We start from the raw sequence: 19,533 nt of genomic DNA, 5'->3' as shown, positions 1-19,533 counted from the left end.
GTTGTAACATCTAGAAATCATATGCTTGTGAGGAAGCGATAAGAACGATGGAGAATCCAGCAATGTTAACCTTCCTCTAGCAGGAATCACAAAGCAGGCTCACTCTACATGATTGCTAAGCATCTTTTCAGGGTCGGCACTATTGCTGGTACACAAAGTGGATGAATACAGACGGTAATGACTTGGAGTTCAAAAGGGATTCAGAAGAGATGAGTAAGTTTTCTGAATAACTTACCCAATTTATTTTAGTGCATATTCTTTTCTTACTTTTTTTAAAATTTTATTGATATTTGAGAGACAGAGACAGAGCGTGAATGTGGGAGGGGCAAAGAGAGAGGGAGACACAGAATCGGAAGCAGGCTCCAGGCTCTGAGCTGTCAGCACAGAGCTACACACAGGGCTCGAACTCGTGAACTGCAAAAATCATGATCTGAGCTGAAGTCAGACACTTAACTGCCTGAGCCACCCAGGCGCCCAGTAGGTATTCTTTTTTATGCATTCACAGAATGCCCCATGTCAGGCTCTGTGCTTACAGCTCAGAGCCAGGAGACTGCTTCGGATTCTGTGTCTCCCTCTCTCTCTTTGCCCCTCCCCAGCTCACTTTCTCTCTGTCCCTCTCAAAAATAAATAAACATGAAATTTTTTTTTAAAAATTGATAAAATTAATAATACAAGAATAATTTCTAGAAAGTGCCCAGAAAGAAAAATCCATTGAGTTCCCACACACAATTAATTAGATATAACGTACACCATGGCACATCATCTTGAAATTTTAAAGTTCCCAGGATAATAAGATGATGCTAAAATCTTCAAATTAGAAAAAAAAAATCACTGGGGCGTGGGTGGCGCAGTCGGTTAAGTGTCCGACTTCAGCCAGGTCATGATCTCGCGGTCCGTGAGTTCGAGCCCCGCGTCAGGCTCTGGGCTGATGGCTCGGAGCCTAGAGCCTGTTTCCGATTCTGTGTCTCCCTCTCTCTCTGCCCTTCCCCCATTCATGCTCTGTCTCTCTCTGTCCCAAAAATAAGTAAAAAACGTTGAAAAAAAAAAAGAAAAGAAAAAAAATCACATTTGAAGGATAAAGATCAGAATAGCAGCAGACTTCTCAATGGCTAAAACTATAGCAAAACAATGAAACATGCCATTAAAATGCTGAAGGCTAATGACTACCAACAAGAATTCTACATCCAGAAAAACTATCTACCAGGTGTAAAACAGAATAAAAACTTTCTCAGATATAAAACATCTCAAAGTTTTTACCTTCAACACACTCTACCTTAGGAAGATATTGGAGGACGTGCTCCACCCATCAAAACAAAAGACTAAATCAAGAAAGAGCAAGAGCTATAGAAATCAGGAAACAAGGGATCCAACATAGGAAAGAGGTAAAAAAAAAAAATCTGCAGAATGATGGCACCGCAGATACGATTAATTGCCCACCAAAGCCCACTTCTCTGGACACACAGGAAAAGCATGATTTCAGCCTCTCCTGCCACTAGGTTTGGCCACAAGACAGAGTTCTCAACTAAGATATGTAAGTGGGAGGGATGTAAGCCGTGCCCAGCGGTCCCTCTGTGCTCTGACTGAATGTAGTGGACCATGATAACTTTGGAACTCATGTACTGAAAACAGTACTGCGTCTAACCAGGGTGTATGAGTGACTTCAGGAAGCAGAGCAGCACCCTAACCCACTCACCCAAAACAGCAGGTCAAAACTCCCACCAACACCCAACCCAGCTCACCCAGAACAGCTCAGTAGTCTGACACGAAGGAGACATATACTTCTGTTGTGTTTGAAAGGTTATAGCCTTGGGGGCCACTTGTTACCTCAGCCTACCGTGACCCTAATTTAAATGGGAAAGGAAGATTCCAAAATTACAACAGTGAGCAAATGCATGCACAGCTTGAGGCTGCATGCGGCTAGTAAAAGGATGAGATGTATAGGCTGTCTGATTAAATATATTTAGAAAATATTTACAATTTAGATGCAGTGTTTGAGGGTGAAATAGTGACAGACACTTTAAAAACTCTGAAAAATAAAATAATTGAAACAGTTATGAAACAGGAAGAAAATAAAAACATTCATAAGGAAATATAATCATAGGATGCCAAAGGATTCAGCTGTGAGTGATAGTTACTGTCTCAGCAATTTGAAAATAAACTGAGGAAGCAAAGTAGGTGAGTGTGTGTGTGTGTGTGTGTGCGCGCGCGCGCGCGTGTGTCTGTCAAAATGCATAGCAGGAAACAATTATGCAAAGAATCAAACTAGAAAGCAAGAAATAGCAGCATAGGCATCTTGTTTTCACAAAATGGAGGCAAACATGAAGAAACAGTGAACTATTTCAAAGTAATGCCTCTAGAAAGTAGGAACCAGAGATGAGGAAGGGCACAACAGACGACCACTGCTTTTAAATGACATATCAAACTGTAAATTTGCAGTTTGATAAATTTGTCAACATGTGTTGCATTCTTGAATGGACAAAAATATCAAATTTGTTTGCTTTGGGCTAAATTGTAACTTCTCAGAATGGTTAACACTTGTTATCTCACATTTAGTTGGAAGCTCTAATTGGCTGTCTTATATGTTTCTGGTTACTTCAAAAAGACATCATTATAGAAATAGTTTGGTAGACAAAATATTTCAAAACAAAGGAGTCAGAGGGGAGAAAATAAAAATGGCTGTGAAACTATGACTTAGTCTGATCTCCTCGCTTTCCAGATAAGGAAACTGCAAGTCTTCTAGGAACCTGCCATCTTCTTCAACAAAAGTAAACCCCAAGCTTTTAAGGTGTGCAGTGAGGAAGAGCCTCCATCTCAAAAATGGCAGCTGGACCTCTAGCAGTACTTGGAAGCCACATCTCCTCAGTCCCCACCATGATCTGCATCTTATCTCTAAGGAATTTCCTACTCTCCAGTAATTGTTCTCATTATTACTACAGCACAGGTTTGGGCTAGAGGGAACTCTTCCCACCTACAGTTCTTGCTGAAATTTGACCTTCCTCTTTGTTTTCAGAAGACAGCTAAGACACTAAGACTTTCAAAAGACTTGAAGGGAGAGAAATCTGATAATCAGATTTACAAAGTATGGTATGCTTTCCCTAACTGGTCAACTCAGTTCCATTTTAGCTACTGTCTCAGCATAAACCACCAGTGAGCTCACACCTAAGCCTTATTTTCAACAAATCACCCAAGAGAATAAGGTGCAAAAAGAAACAAAGCTTCCCTCTTTGTACCCACTTCCAGACCAGCTTTCATATGCCAGATTCATGGCTGAACACCCATCACCATAGGACTGATGTGAAGGAAAGGCAGGACTCTTTCCACAGAGATGTGACTTTTCCCCATAACCTCAACTGGCCAACTTAAGCACCATAAGTCTAGAATGCCTGAAGAGGAGAAAGAAATAGCTCCAAGGATGTTGTTTTGCACAAAGCAACTGAATAACTCTCCCAGTTATACAGATAAATTAGTGGCAAACCTGAGACATGAACCTTGCCCCCTGGCTCAAAGTTAAGGGTTCTTATCACCATATAATGCGATTCGCTTTTATGGTGACTAGCACATAGAAAGCATGTCAGTGAAGTTAGAAAATAAGGAACAACTTTCTGTCTCATATTATCTTTAAAGGAATAAAAACCTGTGGCCAAAGGGATAACAAAAAACCTTTACTGAAGACATCACAAAATTCTTTTTGGAAGATTTATATGAGTCAAGCAGAACCTCATTATTTTCAAGATATAGCCATTGGAAGCTCAATTCTAGGTTTTAATCAGAGCTCACATTTTAATCAGAGCTTTCTCATTTCCCTAACACTTAAGAGACCCAAAGGACTTTTTGTATTCATGTAAAATCTATGACTGTATTGCATTACTCAATAAATCGCCTCTCTTTGAAACTCTATACATTCTCTCCTCACATTGAAGTTTACCTTTGATATTTTAATGCAAGAACGTAAGAATGTGTTGCTGTATTTCTCTCCTTTGGAAAAAACTGACATTGAGGATCATACTAAAAATGCCTAGTTATGATACTCACTTTTGGAAATGCTCACCCATCATCTTATTTACACATTAACAATACTATTTATAGAATTTATATAACACCTTCTTTCAGAGCAAAAAAAAAATGCACTTCACATCCATTATTTCATTTATCTTTGTACTATCCCTCTGAAATGTGGTGAGAACAGTTGCCTCACCTTATTTTAATGGAAAAAATTTAACAGAAAAGATCCATTATCCTTCTTGATGTGGATAAACAGCTTCTAAGTAGAGTGCCTACACCAACTGGAGAATAAACCTTCAATTACAGGATATTTCTGTCAATATCCGAATAAGAACAACAAAGCAGAATTTCTGGAATTCGGCCAATTTTGTCCTTTTTACGATAAATATCTGCTCTTGGTATTATTCATTTATGTCATTAAAATTTTCGGACAAAAAACCCCGAAAATATATAAATGCAAATTTAAACAAAAAATAAACCATAGTATTTCATGAATGACTGCAGTAGTATATAATATTGTCACTAATTTCTTAGAATTTCACACTTATAGATGTCATTATTCATTATAGAAAAAAATTAAAACTTTTTGCCCATGGTTAGCTTAATACCAATGACCATTAAGATATACTTTGAATTTAGGATACCTGGGTGGCTCAGTCGGTTAAGCGTCCAACTTCAGCTCAGGTCATGATCTCCCGGTTTGTGATCTCCACATTGGGCTTTGTGCTGACAGCTCAGCCTGGAGCCTACTTCAGATCCTATGTCTCCCTCTTTCTCTGCCCCTCCCCCACTCATGCTTTGTCTTTCTCTCTCTCAAAAATAAATAAACTTTAAAAAAGAAAAGATATACTTTGAGTTTTACATGTCAGTCAGCTATCTTGACACAAAGTGGCAACTGATACAAAACTTTAAATGACTGTACCTCCTAGATATGTGAGGCAAATAATAATTAATAACTGTTTTTAAACTGTTACAATTCAATAGATTTCCAGATTGTACTTATTATGATATTATTATATGATTGTACTTATTATGATATAATACTACAAACAGAACTTTTAAAGCCGAGAAATATTCTTCATGTAATGACAATGTTGGTTGCCTACCCAACATCCATTCTCCCCGTCTTCCTTACTATAATAGAATCCTGATGTTTGGAGAGAGGTACCAAGTTTCTCTTATTTCTTTTTAGCAAGATTTAACGTACATTTATTCTTAACATGTGGAACATATAAAGATTTTTTTACTGAGTAAATGATATTCATTAAGCCAGAGGAAAAGGAGGAATTCACATCATTTTTAAAACTACATTATTTTGAAATACAAATGTGGATTTTCATCACCGAAAAACCTTTGAAATTGTGTTTCTTCCTTTTAGTTGTATTTTTCTCCTTTTTTTAATCAGTACTGGTAACCATTTTCTAAATCAATCCATACACAACCATTTCCACACCTTGAGTCATGAAGCAAATTGTGATCTCCCAAAATAGAGCATGACTTTATACATACAGAAACTTGTACATTACCTTCTTTTTTTGTTTATTTTTGTTTTTATTTTTTGTATTTTTTTCTTTTTTTATGAAAAAAGCCCACCTCTATTTCTTACACTTCCCTATAGTTGGCGGGGTGAGGGGGGCGGCATTGACACAATTCTGGCCAATAAGATATTAGTAGAAGTCTACCAGATGCATCTTCCTGGGAGCTATCACTTTCCTTATAAAAAAGGACTGATAGCTGGTGTATGCCTTGCCTTTTTTCTAGCCCCTTCTTCCTGCCTACGATCCAGATGCTGTTCCTGGATGTTCACTAACTGGCTTTCCACCAAGAAAAGGAAAGCTATACACTATTGATAGTAGAGCCAAAAGCAAAAAGGAGCCAAAACCCTTGATAACCCTCTTGTACAGTTGCCCCAGTCTTAGACTGTCTCCTTCCAGATATCTTATTTCATGTAAAACAAACAAAAAACAAAAAACAAAAAAAAAAACATCTACACAAAACAAACAACAACAACAAAAACTCCTTACTTGTACTATTACATGTCAAATTTTCAGTTGCTCTCAAATGAATGCAATTCTAACTGAAAAAACAACACAAATATATTCTAACTGGATCCTCCTTTTTCTCTCATTATATGGCTTATATGCAAAAATTAATTCTCTGCACTCAAAGCAGGTAAATCCAAACGGACAGTGTGCAAATGCTATGTCAGACCAAAAAAAAAAAAAATCCTCCATTTTCTACTTCCACATACTGCAAATGGCCATTCTCCTTTAATCTTTAAAGTCCTTCTTTTAAGGTATTTTTCAGTCATGTGAAAGTGTGAGGTCAGAAGGAATCTGCTAGAAACAACCTTAGACTAAACAGTAAAGGAGGCAACCCACTCTGCTATACATTTTCGTCTATAAACCAAATGAGGAAAACATTTTTTCAAGACTCATTGGTATTCTTCAGCTGTATCCCCATCTTACCAAAGATTACAGCAAAGTGGGAGGTGTGACTCACAGAAATAGTTTTTCTGATATAAACTTCACCCATTGAATAAAATTTGAAATATTCTCTAAGCATACAAGAGACAGAGTCCTATGCTATTCTTCGTGCTATGAACAATAAAATAAAACTTTACGAATTATCCAAAATTTTCACACCCAAGCTTCCTCGGAATGAGAATATTTGTACAAACTAGCTTAAATGTTGCAGTCCGACATTAGTAATTACAAAGAGCTATAAACACTAATTTTATCCTTCAAAAAATGCAAAATGCAAAGTCATAATAATTACATATTCAGTTGGGAATGTGTTTGGCTCAGAGTAACAGAAAACCTAATAAATATTAGAAGACACGAAGGTTTTATTTTTTCTCATGGAATAATAAGGCTGGAGGTAGGCAGTGCGGACCTGATAGATCTACTCTAACATATCACCAAGGATCCAAGCTACATCTATTTTTCTGCTTCATCATCCTAAGTGTCTGGTTTTATTCCTCATGTTTGTAAGAGGGTGCTCACCTCAGAGTGTCCATGCTCTTCCAAGAAAGAAGGGATAAGGGTCAAGGGCAAGAACCTTCCCCTTGAGCAGCTTTCCCAAGAAGGGAAGCATTCCCCAGAAATCTCCATCTAATCTTTGTAATATGGGCCACTCCTAGCTTCAAGGGAGGCTGACAAGTTGAATGATTTGCCTTCCAACTTGTATAGCATAGGAAGAGAAAAGAGAAAAGGGGTAAGTGATGCTGAAGGAGCAAACCACAGTATCACTGCACCTCTAGACCAACTAAATCTAACGTCATCCACACTGGCATCATCACTACTGCCATTGTTACTATCAGCATTAAAGTGTTTATTCCCCCAAATTGCGCTGCAGTGTACCCATATAGTTAGGTAGCCCTAACCCAACCATGACCTCCCTAATACAAATTTCTGATTATATCAAGGTATTATAATAATTTCAAACTTAAAAATTAGTTCCCTGGAAAGCTTTCTTATGACTAATACTTAATTACATAGGCCTATCAAAAAATTCCCCTAATGTGTCAAATAATAACTACTAAAGTTTCACTAAATCATAATGCTACAAAGACTCTTAGAGATTATTCGATGGCTTATTTTATACCGTAAGGCTCACACAGGGGATGTCATCCACCCACTTAGTGGCACAGCAGAAACGGAACTTAGGACTTGGGGTTCTCAGTCTTCAATTATTCAATTAGTAAAGAGCAACCCTGAAAACAAAATTCCTTTCAAATTTTTAAAATATATAAAAGCACAAAAAAATAAAAACTGTCGTATTATTTCTTTTTGTACAATCTCCCCATTTTTATGCACTGAAATTTTTCACTCTAGTTATACATCATGACACTTCAAATCATTTCAGAATCTTATTTCTTATCTAGGTAGTTGCACTAGTCACAGAGAAGTATATAGGAGCTTCTTTTAAGTATACACATAAACAGTTTCCTTAAAAATAATTTCAGCTTAACAATTTAACAAATGCTGGCCTTACTCGCTCACTGAATGCAGAGACATTTCTCATTCTATGTTCTTAAATTATTTTGATCCATTCTGTAAGAAAAACATGGATGTGGTTTTCTTCTCACCCCCAAAAAGTCCCCCATAAATACATCAAATGGCACTATAAGCTTTCTTCTTTCAATCCCTAAGATTTGATGTGGGTGAAATTTAGTATACATGACCACTAGAGCAGACTTAGTAGAGAAAAGGAGAAATATCTCCAAAGGGCAATGTTTGTCCATACAGTAAGAGGGTGACAGCAGACAGGAGCAGAGGATGGATCTCTCCCAGAAACCTTGAGGTAAGTGTATGTACGTGTAGCAGGGAGGAGAAGGCAAGTATTGTGGACTGGGTTGACTGTATTTCCCACTGTCTGTTTTAACACCTGCTGGTCCTGTTATATCCTTCTCACCTACTGGCTCTCTAGAACCTGCAGGAAAACAAATTCCTCAGCACTGTGCCTAGGACAACTGCTAGGATACACAAGCTTTTAAGGGTGAGTCTGACTATAAAATAAGGCATTATCCCTATGTCATTTTCCCCAGCAAAGACCATCCACAGATATCACATGGTACAAACAAGACAAAAAACATAGTATCTAGTGTCTTCCATAGGAGTTCACAAACCTTCAATATTGCATGCAAATTTTTGAGTTTGTGTTCATTTTTCTGGATAGTTGGTCCGTATGTTCATCACATTTTCAAACATGCCTATTTTTTAAAGAGAGTATCATCATGCCATCACAACTTATTTGAGAGATCTTTATCCTTATTAGAAAAGGGAATGAGAAATCATGTTTCAATATAGAATTTTAATTTTCTTCTTAAGTCTTCTAAAAAGAAAGTGATTCAAATTTCTTAAAGAAAACAAAATTAGGAAAGGCTAAGAATTCAGAATAAATAAGCCCCGCCATTATGGAATTGAAGGAACATAGGTTCCCTTATGGCTTTTGAAGGTATTGGTTTTCTTAAATATAAAACAATATGGTTGGAATAGGTTATCTCTAAGTTCACTTTCAGTTCTGAAAATGACAGTATTCTATGAGTCAGCACTGTGGCATAAAGCAGGACAGCCAAAGACAGAATCCTGGTATCTTGTCCTTAATCCACTCTAAATATCACCCAGTTGCTTGTGCAAATAATGTCATTTATTTTCTCTACGGTTTAAAGCATCCACCTGATAAAGGATCTTTTTAGTATTTCTCAGAGATGGCAAGAGATAAAAGGTGCTAATTTTTTTTCAAATGCGATAAAACTTGGAGAAAAATGTTCAATACAGAAAATATCACATATATAGATTTTTGTCTTAGATCCCACTAACAGCATTGAGTTAACATTTAATTATCCTATTACAGTAACATTAATTAACCTAATGTGACTTTAATTTAAGAAAATTTAAGGGGAGGCTTAGACTATGTCTCCCTCACAAATACATATTACAGGAAAACACAGTCAAATGAGTATTTTCAACTATATTAGCAGATAACATGGCTGATGAGTCAACCCGGTATTTTTAAAAGGCATATACGCCTGATCCACACAAGATGGCAGGTACCTACTTCTCCTGGCCTCTTCCCCCTTAGCACAACTATAAACACTGAAAAATAACACAAAAAGCAATCAAAGAAGGACTCAAAACAGTGAAAAGAGGAGGTGGGCTGGTTAGTGACCCCCGAGCCACGGAACAGCAGAGCAGTAGGATGCCTTAGGACTCACGACCCCACAGAAGGTACTCGGGCCCGAAGTCTCCCAACCCCAACCTGGCAATGGATGATATATAGGTGGGCTCTTTCCTCCCTTGTATGTAACCGGGGTCCAGCCAACAGCACCAGATGGCCTCACAGCACTGGCAGGGGGAATCCCGCGGCAACAAGCTCCAGACACAAGTGTGTTTTTTATCCCTGCAGGCCGAAAAATCCCTTCCTTTACCTAGAGGCACCACCAGCAGGCCTGGCCTGGGAGGTTCCTTCCACCACCCTCTGGTGGTATTAGCAGGGTTCAGTAGGAGCCCAGAAGCACCTGACAAATCAAACAGACTAAAACAGCCAACAAAGCCCCTAGAAAGCAAATGGTCATTGAAACCACAGCCCACAAAAGTAATCCAGGACCTGTGTGCTAAATCTAAACAGGGTGACTATTAAAATGTAAAATTTAAATAAGACCCAAGCTTCCTAATATGGTAGCCAAAATGTCCAGGATATAATCATAACTTGAATGAGAAAAGTCAATCAACGGACACTAACACTAAAGTGAATCAGCTGTTATAAGTATCTGGTAAGAATTTTAAACTATCAATTATAAAAATACTCCAAGACATAAATTCAGATCCTCTGGAAATAAATGAAAAAGAAAACGGAAAATTTCAGCAAAAGTGTTATGAGTTCTTAGAAGAACTGGCCATTATAGAACAAAAATACAATAACCAAAATAAGACATTCACTGGCTCAATGGTAGAGGTGACAGAGGATAGAATCGGTGAACTCGAGAACAGCTCAATAGAATTTATCCAATCTGAAGAACAGAGAGAAAGAAAAAAGAGAAGCGAAAGGGGAAAGGGGAAGAGGAGGGAGGAGGAGGGGGAGAAGAGGGAAGAGGGGGAGGAGAGGGAGGAAAGGGAGAAGGAGGAGAAGGTGGAGAAGGAGGAGAAGAAGGAAGAGGAGGAGGAGGAGAAAGATAGATGAACAGGGTCTCAGAGCCCTATGGGACAATAAGAAAAGCTACAGCATTCCTAGAGGACGAGAAGGAAATGAGAAAGACATTGGGACTGAAAGAATATTGGGGGTGGGGGGTGCTAGAAAACTTCCCAAATTTGGTGAAAGAAAAAAGCAGATCAATTTAAGAGGCTGATCAAATCCTGAACAGAACAAACCCAAAGAAATCCATGCCAAGACACATCACAACTAAACTTCTAAAAACTAAACATAAAGAAAAAAATCATAAAACCAGCCAGAGAAAAATAGCTTATTGCCTTTAGTGGGGCATCAATCCAAATGACAATGATTTTCTTTTTTTTTTTTTTAATTTTTTTTTTAACGTTTATTTATTTTTGGGACAGAGAGAGACAGAGCATGAATGGGGGAGGGGCAGAGAGAGAGGGAGACACAGAATCGGAAACAGGCTCCAGGCTCTGAGCCATCAGCCCAGAGCCCGACGCGGGGCTCGAACTCACGGACCGCGAGATCGTGACCTGGCTGAAGTCGGACGCTTAACCGACTGCACCACCCAGGCGCCCCGACAATGATTTTCTTATCAGAAACCAGAGAGGCCTAAAGGAGGGGAACATTTTTCAAGGGCTGAAAGAAAAGAACTGTCAACCACAAATTCTTCCCTAGCATGAGTTGTCTAAATTATTCCATATTCAATGATTGAAACAAAACATATAACACTACCTTATATTCAAAACAACAGCATTTAAAAAGAAGAGTGAGGGGCGCCTGGGTGGCGCAGTCGGTTAAGCGTCCGACTTCAGCCAGGTCACGATCTCGCGGTCCGTGGGTTCGTGCCCCGCGTCGGGCTCTGGGCTGATGGCTCAGAGCCTGGAGCCTGTTTCCGATTCTGTGTCTCCCTCTCTCTCTGCCCCTCCCTCGTTCATGCTCTGTCTCTCTCTGTCCCCCCCCCCAAAAAAAAAGTTGAAAAATAAAAAGAAGAGTGAGTAAAGAGACATAAATATATATATAGGAATAGCCAATGCCACCAGTGGGAAAACTATACAGAGATACATTCAAAAACATTATAAATAAATTAGATTCCTATAAAAAGTTCAAGTAACCACAGGAAGGCAAGAAAAGAGAAATAAAGGAATAAGAAGCAGAAGAAACAAATAGAAAACATAATAAAATGGCATACAAACTCTAACACAATGCCGGAAACTGGATCACTCATACATTGCTGGTAGGAAGGTAAAACAGTACATCCACTCTGGAAAATAGTTTGGCAATTTCTTATCAAAATGAACATGCAAGTATCATAAGGCTCAACATTCACACCCTCGGGCATTTATCCCAGAGAAATGAAAACTTATATTCACACAGAACCCATACACAAACATTCATAGCGGCTTTAGTCATGATAGCCCCAAACTGCAAACAGTGCAAATGTCCTTCCATGGATGAACGAATAAACAGCTGTGGTATATCCATAGCATAGAATATTGCTCAGCAATAAAAAGAAATGAATTATTCATAACACAACAACTCAGATGAATCTCTGGGGAATTGTAGTGAGAAAAGAAACAATCTTTAAGGCCATATTATCTATGATTCCATTTATGTACCATTTTTGAAAGGATAAAATTATAGAGATGGAGAACAGATTGGTGGTTGATAGGGGTTAGAAATGGGGCCAGGGAGTGAGAGGGAGGCATGTGTAATTCTTTTTATTTTAAAGTTTTTTTTAAGTTTATTTATTTATTTTGTGAGGGAATACAAGCAAGGTCAAGGCAGAGAGAGAGGGGAAAGAGAGAATCCCAAGCAGGCTCTGCACTGTCAGCACAAAGCCTAGGGCAGAGCTCAAACTCACGAACCCTGGGATCATGACCTGAGCCAAAATCAAGAGATCGACACTTAACCAACTGAGCCACCCAGGTGCCCTACAGGCATAGTTCTAAAAAGGGCAGCATAAAGGATTTGGTGGTGATGAAAATGTTCTGTGTCTTGACTGTGGTGGTGGATTCATGAACCTCCACACATGATAAAACTGCATAGAACACACACACACACACACAAGTATAACACTGGTGAAATCTGAGTAAGATCTGTAGGTTCCATGAATGCCAATTTCTTGGTTGTGTTATTATATCATAGTTTTTCAAAATGCTACTACTGGGAAAAACCTAGTGAAGGACACACAGGATCTCCCTATATTATTTCCTATAACTACATGTAAATCTATAACTACCTCCAAATTTAAAACTAAATTTTAAAAACAGGGTGGAAGTTGCAGAGAAGCAGGTTTTTCATGTAGTCTCAAAGTAAGAAAAACAAAACAGGAGAAATCTAGTAGATATCTCCTTTCAAGTAATCTTAGTAATGGGACAAACGGGTGATGCAACAGGAAGAACACAGCACCCAAGTAGGAATATTCTTAACAAAAACCTTTAACCTGAATCTAATCAAGTGTGTAAACTGGTAGGCAAATCCAGATTGTGGGACAATCTGTAAGACATCTTTTTTGGACAGGGGGGCATCTGGCTGGCTCAGTCAGCTAAGCATCCTACTCTTGATGTTGGCTCAAGTCATGACGTCAACATTCATGGATTAAGTCCTGTATTAGGCTCTGCACTGACAGTGCAGAGCCTGCTTGGGATTCTCTCTCCCTCTCCCTCTCCCTATGCCCCTCCCCCTGTCTCTTTCAAACTGAATAAATAAGCATTAAAAAAAGACCTCTTCCTTGGGCTCAACACAAATGTTAATGTAGGAAGGAAGGAAGGAAGGAAGGAAGGAAGGAAGGAAGGAAGGAAGGGACTAGTATAATTAAGTTTTTAAAAATAGTGTCAAGAGATCGTGGGGAAAAAAGAAAAGAGTTGAAGAGTCCATTCTCAAAGTGGATACAGTCACAAACAGATGTCTTATTCCACTAGCATGGCTGGTTGCGTTAATGGAGACCAATTTCCTTTCTGCTACAAACATAGATACTTAGATTTTTTAAAAGACCAGGATAACTTAAATAGGTTAAATAGTTAGACTTGAAGAGACAAAAAAAAAAAAGGTATTCTTTAGATATCAGAACAGAAACAAATAGCAGAATAGTGAGGTGGCACTACAGCAACCCAAACTGATACAGAACTTAGACACAGGCATTAATGCCAAGAGGCTAGAGATTTCATATGTGTCTAAGGACAGGTAACTTGGTTTGGGGCCCATGAGAGGAAAGTAACTGGAGCAAGACCTTTGCATAAAGAACTCTAAAGACATTGAGTCCTTAGTTTGAGGACTAGAAGCCTGCCCTGGGAAGTACGAAGAAAATCTCTCTTTCTGGGACTCTGGATAGAAGGGAAAAAAGTATTTTTGGATTAAATCCCTAAACCCACACATACACAGTTTGAATTTACATTACCTGCATGGCACAGGAATCTCAAGCCAGGAAATTAACATAAAAGCTGATGCTATGGATGTTAACTAGACTTAACATGATAATCATTTTGCAATACATACAAATATCGAATCATTATGTTGTACACCTGAAAATATAATGTTATATGTCAATTATACTTCAATAATTTTTTTTTAAAGTTAACCCTAGGGATGCCTGAGTGGCTCAGTCAGTTAAGCATCCAACTTTGATTTTCGCTCAGGTCATGATCTCACGGTTTATGAGTTGGAGCCCCTCAACAGCCTCTCTGCTGTCAGTGTAGAGTCCACTTAGGATCCTCTGTCCCCCTCTCTCTCTGCCCCGCCTCCATTCACACACAGGTGCACTCCCCCGCTCTCTCAAAAATAAACACTAAAAAAATTTTAATAAAAAAGTTAAAAAAATTAAAACCTGACCCTAGACCAGGAAAACCCCGGGGCTATTCTCTAGAAACAAACACAGTATCACTCTACATGAAAACATTCAAAAACTGGGAAAAATAAAACTACTATGGAAACAACCAAAAGTAAAAACCTTTACTTATAATAATCCCAATAACAAACCATACAAGGAAAAGATCTATTTATAGTAGATATATAGTTTTGGAAGAACCAGCAGAAGAATTTCAAGTAAGAGAACAATTTGAGACTACAAAATAGTACAGCTATGACTACTAAACGGATAAAATAAGGACAAAATTCATAATAAAATGATAGAAACCCTAGGGGAAAAATCAGGTGGATATAAAAAAGCATCAATTAGCACTTCTAGAAAAGAAACAATAATCATAGCTCAATGGAGTTACAACTTAAAAGATAAGGCACTAGTGAAGAACTGGTTGGCTGGAAAACAGTCCTGAACGATTCCCCAAATGCCTCTTAAAAATAGTTCCTAAGTGGAAAAAAAAAATACCAAGGTAATAGACATGAGGAATAAACCAAGAAGGTCCAAGATATGTGTAATAAGAATTCCAGAGGAAAGAATAGAGAGAATAGAGGCAAGATACATGATGAGATATGCCACAAATTTATAATAATCTGAGAAATATAAGAATTGTCTGATTAAATAATAAGAAAACCCAAGGAGAAAGAGTAAAACAAACCCACACCTGGGCACATCATGATGAAACTGCAGAACACCAAAGACAAAAAGGAATCTTAAAAGCAACCAAGAAACAATCTCTCATCATTAACAACAGAGGCTGGAAGACGGTATCTTCAAAGTGGTAAGAAAAAGAATTGTCAACCTTGAATTCTGCTCCCAGATAATCTATTATTCAAGTGTTAGGATAAAACACAGTTTCAAACAAACAAAATACATGAAGAGATATTTATCACTTGCAGATACTTGCCAAAGAACTACTTCCGTAAGAGGACTTTGAATCCAGAAAGAAGGGATGCAAGAAACAACAGTAAGCACAGAAAATGTGGGTAAATTCAAATAAACAGGGACTATGAAAACAATCCCACAAAAGAAGAACTAATTACATAAAATGACACAGTGCATGTGAAAAAAATGTGGTGGAAATATGTGCTACAAAATATTATGAAATACAGGGCATGATCAGAATTATAACATTGTAAGGCCCTTATATTACTCATGAAAAGAGTACATATTTTAATTAATTTCATCTGCTAACACACAATCTGAATGTTAAAAACAAAACATACCTACTAAAGGAATAGAAATGAGATATATAATGTTGAAATCAATAGATGGAAAAGAGAATAAAGAAACTGTAAATCCAATAAAAGGAAAGAATGATAAAACAAGGAGGAACAAAAGGGTGACAGGGTCAGAGAAATGTCCTATAATGAGAAGTGGCAGTACCTTTTAAAAGAGAAAAGATTAAAACTGGCAAAATGAATGTGCACACAGACGTTATTACAGGTTGGCTTCCCCAAGGAAGCCCACTCAGCGATACAGTTGAGCATGAAATCTTATTAAGGACTGCCTTGCTCTCCACAACTGAGAATGGGGAAGGAAGCAGAAATGGGAAATGTCAACCTGCAAGGCAAGTCCCGTAGGGAGTTCCAGAGCTGGAATGTTCAGAGTTATCTGGAGTAGGGCTGAGATGGCCAGGCCTTCTCCCACATGGATCAGCCACTGGGTGTCAGCTGCCCTGGAAAGGGGAGTGAGACGGGACAAAGACACTTTCTACACCACAGGCTATCTCCTTCAAGGGCCCTTGAAGGCCATCTGCTGACAGGAGTCTCAGAAGCTGGGGAAACAAGCTCTTCACTGAAGGAAGATTTGACACATCATATTATCTGCCATATTACCATAAGGTGACTGCAACAACCAGTGCTCAAAGGAACCCATTTGTCACGTAATCAACAACATCTTCACACCTTCTACAAACTCTGTTCCTCAGATTTTTATGTCATAATAGTAATGAAAGATAAGTCCAAATTACTAACCCCTAAATCTGTCTAACTCAAGACTGCATCCTGTACCTCTTGCTCCCTAACCAAAGTGAGCCACATAAGATATTAAGAGCAACACGGGACTCTTTATTCCTTCATAATTTTAAATCTTCAGCTTATCAACCAAAATGAAAATATCACTTCTGTGTCTAATATTTTTATGGAACATGCATCCTTACTTGTGCCTACCACTATGATTAAATACCTATCCCTAGACAGTCAAAGGACTCCAAGATCAGAAAACCATATATGATTGATTTCTTATTCTTCAAACCAAAACCAACTCTATTCAAAAGAAATTAGCAGTCCCAGGTGGGTACCCTCTAGAGAAATTTAAGACAATTCATCTTTGTCAAATACGTCAAATCAGATATTAAAGCAGATCAGCTGAGAAAAAAAACTAAAAGAAGACAAAACACAAAATTGCTTAGTTAACAATTGCGATAAGGAATATAGAGAGATGATACATATATAGATAGCCTCAATGTGTCAATCGTGCCATCTCAACAATTCCAATCTTTAACAATTTTACTTATTTTTTTTTTGTAATTGACATTCTGTTGTTTAAAAAGAAAAAGAACAGGAACAGCCAGCAAGTACGTTATCAGCCAAGTCCTACAATATTGATTTGAAGACTTGATCAGACCACTGTGACGCCAAAGGCACATGTTGACATTAAGGGGGTTTCTCAGTTGGGATATCAGAGGATAGATGAGGTACCCTCAGAGGGAAGTGTGGCTAAATGTTCTTTTACCTGAAGTGAAATCATTTGCCCTATCTACCTTCTTGTCAATTCATGGCCAGATATATTCCAGACTTCTCCCTATACCTCAGGTCTAGGTAAAAACACTTTGAAGTCCCCCATTTGTTTTTGTTTTTATAAAAATTATTGGCATAACTACCCCCTTTTAGTGAAAGGAAAGAGGGCTAAGTGGATGATCTACTAAAAAAAAAAATCAGTACTTTTTCTTTTAATTTAATGTGCCTTTGACTCTTGCAGTGTAGCCCAGGGTTTTCAAGTAGCTGGAAATCTCTGAATTTAAAAGATGGATGTGACTCAAAGAACAGTTATAGCTCATACAGATCTAAGACACAGAATGCATAGATTTACCATTTCTGTTTAATAGCACCAAATACATGTGATGTAAACATAATGTAAATGTAATTTTAGGTGAAAGTCTCAAAGTATTTCTTAAAAATTACCCCAGATATGTGTATATCATATATGTATATTATACTATATAGAATACATTATATGTTATTTATATACAAATATTTTCATCTTGAAAATGAACCACAATGTAATTAAGAGCTATTCCTCTGTGCTCTCTTCTTTATACTTGCTTCAAAGCTGTTGGCTACAGTGGGTTTGTATTTTGTTTGAAGTATGGCACATGGAAGCGGGGGTGGTCTGTGAAAAGGGGAAGGAAGGAAGCAAAAGAGGAACATGGAAGAGGAGGGATGGCAGGAAGGAAGGGGAGGAGAACCCTACACACACACACACACACACACACACACACACACACACACACACACACACACTTGTAGCTCAGAAAGGGCCAGGCCCTGAACACATCCCAGCACCCCTCCCCAGACAAGAGATAGGGCTTCCCAAAAGTTGCTGACAGAGCCTTCGTTATGCTGTGCCTTAGGTGCGCCCCACCTGGCTCCCCAGCCACCAGGACGCACAGGACCATCCTGGGGCCGCAACCCAGCAAACTCTTGGGTACTTCGGTCTCCCTCCCGCGCCCGCCACCCGCAATCACTGGGCATCGCGCGCCAATCCACCCACTCCTGGGCAAATCCTTCTGCCTTTCTCCTTCCTCTCTTAGCCGCCTCTCCTGCCTAAGGGTTTGCCAAGAGGTTCAAGGGCGGAGGCAGAGGCAGAGAAGGAGGGAGCGAAGAAGAAGGGCCGGTTGGCGGATTTCCTACTAGGGGCACCAAGGACGCCGTCAAGGCGACCACGCTGGTGCGGCCCCATACTCCCTCGCCCCCCATCAACCCACAGCACCCCACACTCTCCATTTCGGCTCCTCTGTGTGAGGAAGTAAGAGAAGGAGGAAAATAAACCCGCAGCCTCCTGGGCAGCCCTTACCTCAGGCTGCCCTCTCGGAAGCCGCCCTCCTGCTGGCTGAGGCGCCGCTGGTGCACCGCCGCGGCTCCGCCCGGCTCAGCTCTTGCGTGCAGTGCGCTCCCCGGGGCACGAGAGGCGGCGGGAGACGCTCGCGCGCGGCTCGCGTGCAACGCGGCTGGCGGTGTGGAGCCCGCAGCTGCCGTGGCGAGTCCGGGAGCCCTGGAAAGGGGCGCACCAGCCGAGGACAGCTGCGGAACGCACGCGCGGAGCCGCCGGGCATGAAGACCCCGGCCGGGGCGGTGCAGACTGCCGCGACGCGCCCGAGCTCCGGTCTCCTCCGCTGGCCCCCCCAAACCCCCTCTCTGTACCCCCACTACCCCCCACCGGGAGACAGCTCGCCGGTGGCACTTGTTCTGCCGCGCTGCGCTCTTCCGCCCGGTGCGGGGAATAACAATGTGATCTTACTGCACAGACTAGATGCTATGTAGTAGGTTGTAACTGCTGCGGCCACCACCTGTCAATTCCAAGGTGCAAGGCACACTGTCCCCAGAGGGCTGGCCTCTCCCTGATTCCCTACCCGCTTCTTTTCCTCCTCCACCTACCTCGCCGACCTCCCGCAGTACTCTGCCGCACGATACTAAGGGAGTTTTGCAAAATAACCCTCACTCCCAGCCAGGAGCTCACGGCATCTCTCTTTCCACCAGAGCTGAAGGATTACGCACAGCCCTGCGTGCCTAACCAAAGCCGGATGCCGAAAATCCTGGTTTGAACCCCACACTAGCCACCCCCCCCCCCGCCCCCATTCATAATCCCAGCGGCCGTCTGCCACTACACACCCTCCCCCTGCCGCCCGCGCTCGCTGCGATTCGCCGTCCCTGGAACGTGTCAGTCATTCGCTCTTCATCTGCCATGAATACAGTACTAGAAGCTCCGCAGCCACGGGTTGCACAAAAGGGGAT

The 19,533-nt window shown here is 40.0% G+C and overlaps 1 protein-coding gene across 2 annotated transcripts in view; it reads right to left on the bottom strand.

Annotated features, from left to right (window-relative positions):
- Positions 1-19,328, bottom strand: part of PDE4B (phosphodiesterase 4B) — a 522,088-nt gene extending 502,760 nt beyond the window's left edge. Inside the window, exon 1 of one of the 2 annotated variants that reach the window (XM_027058961.2) lies at positions 19,177-19,328. The gene's annotated coding sequence lies outside the window, so the exon portion shown is untranslated. Of the gene's footprint in view, positions 1-18,595; positions 18,729-19,176 lie in introns of those variants that run through there. The other variant, XM_027058960.2, reaches the window with a different exon arrangement.
- Positions 19,329-19,533: the final 205 nt, after the last annotated feature.

Source organism: Acinonyx jubatus, chromosome C1 (genome assembly GCF_027475565.1).
Source record: "Acinonyx jubatus isolate Ajub_Pintada_27869175 chromosome C1, VMU_Ajub_asm_v1.0, whole genome shotgun sequence".
NCBI lineage: Eukaryota > Metazoa > Chordata > Mammalia > Carnivora > Felidae > Acinonyx > Acinonyx jubatus.
This window is presented reverse-complemented; position numbering and strand designations above follow the sequence as displayed.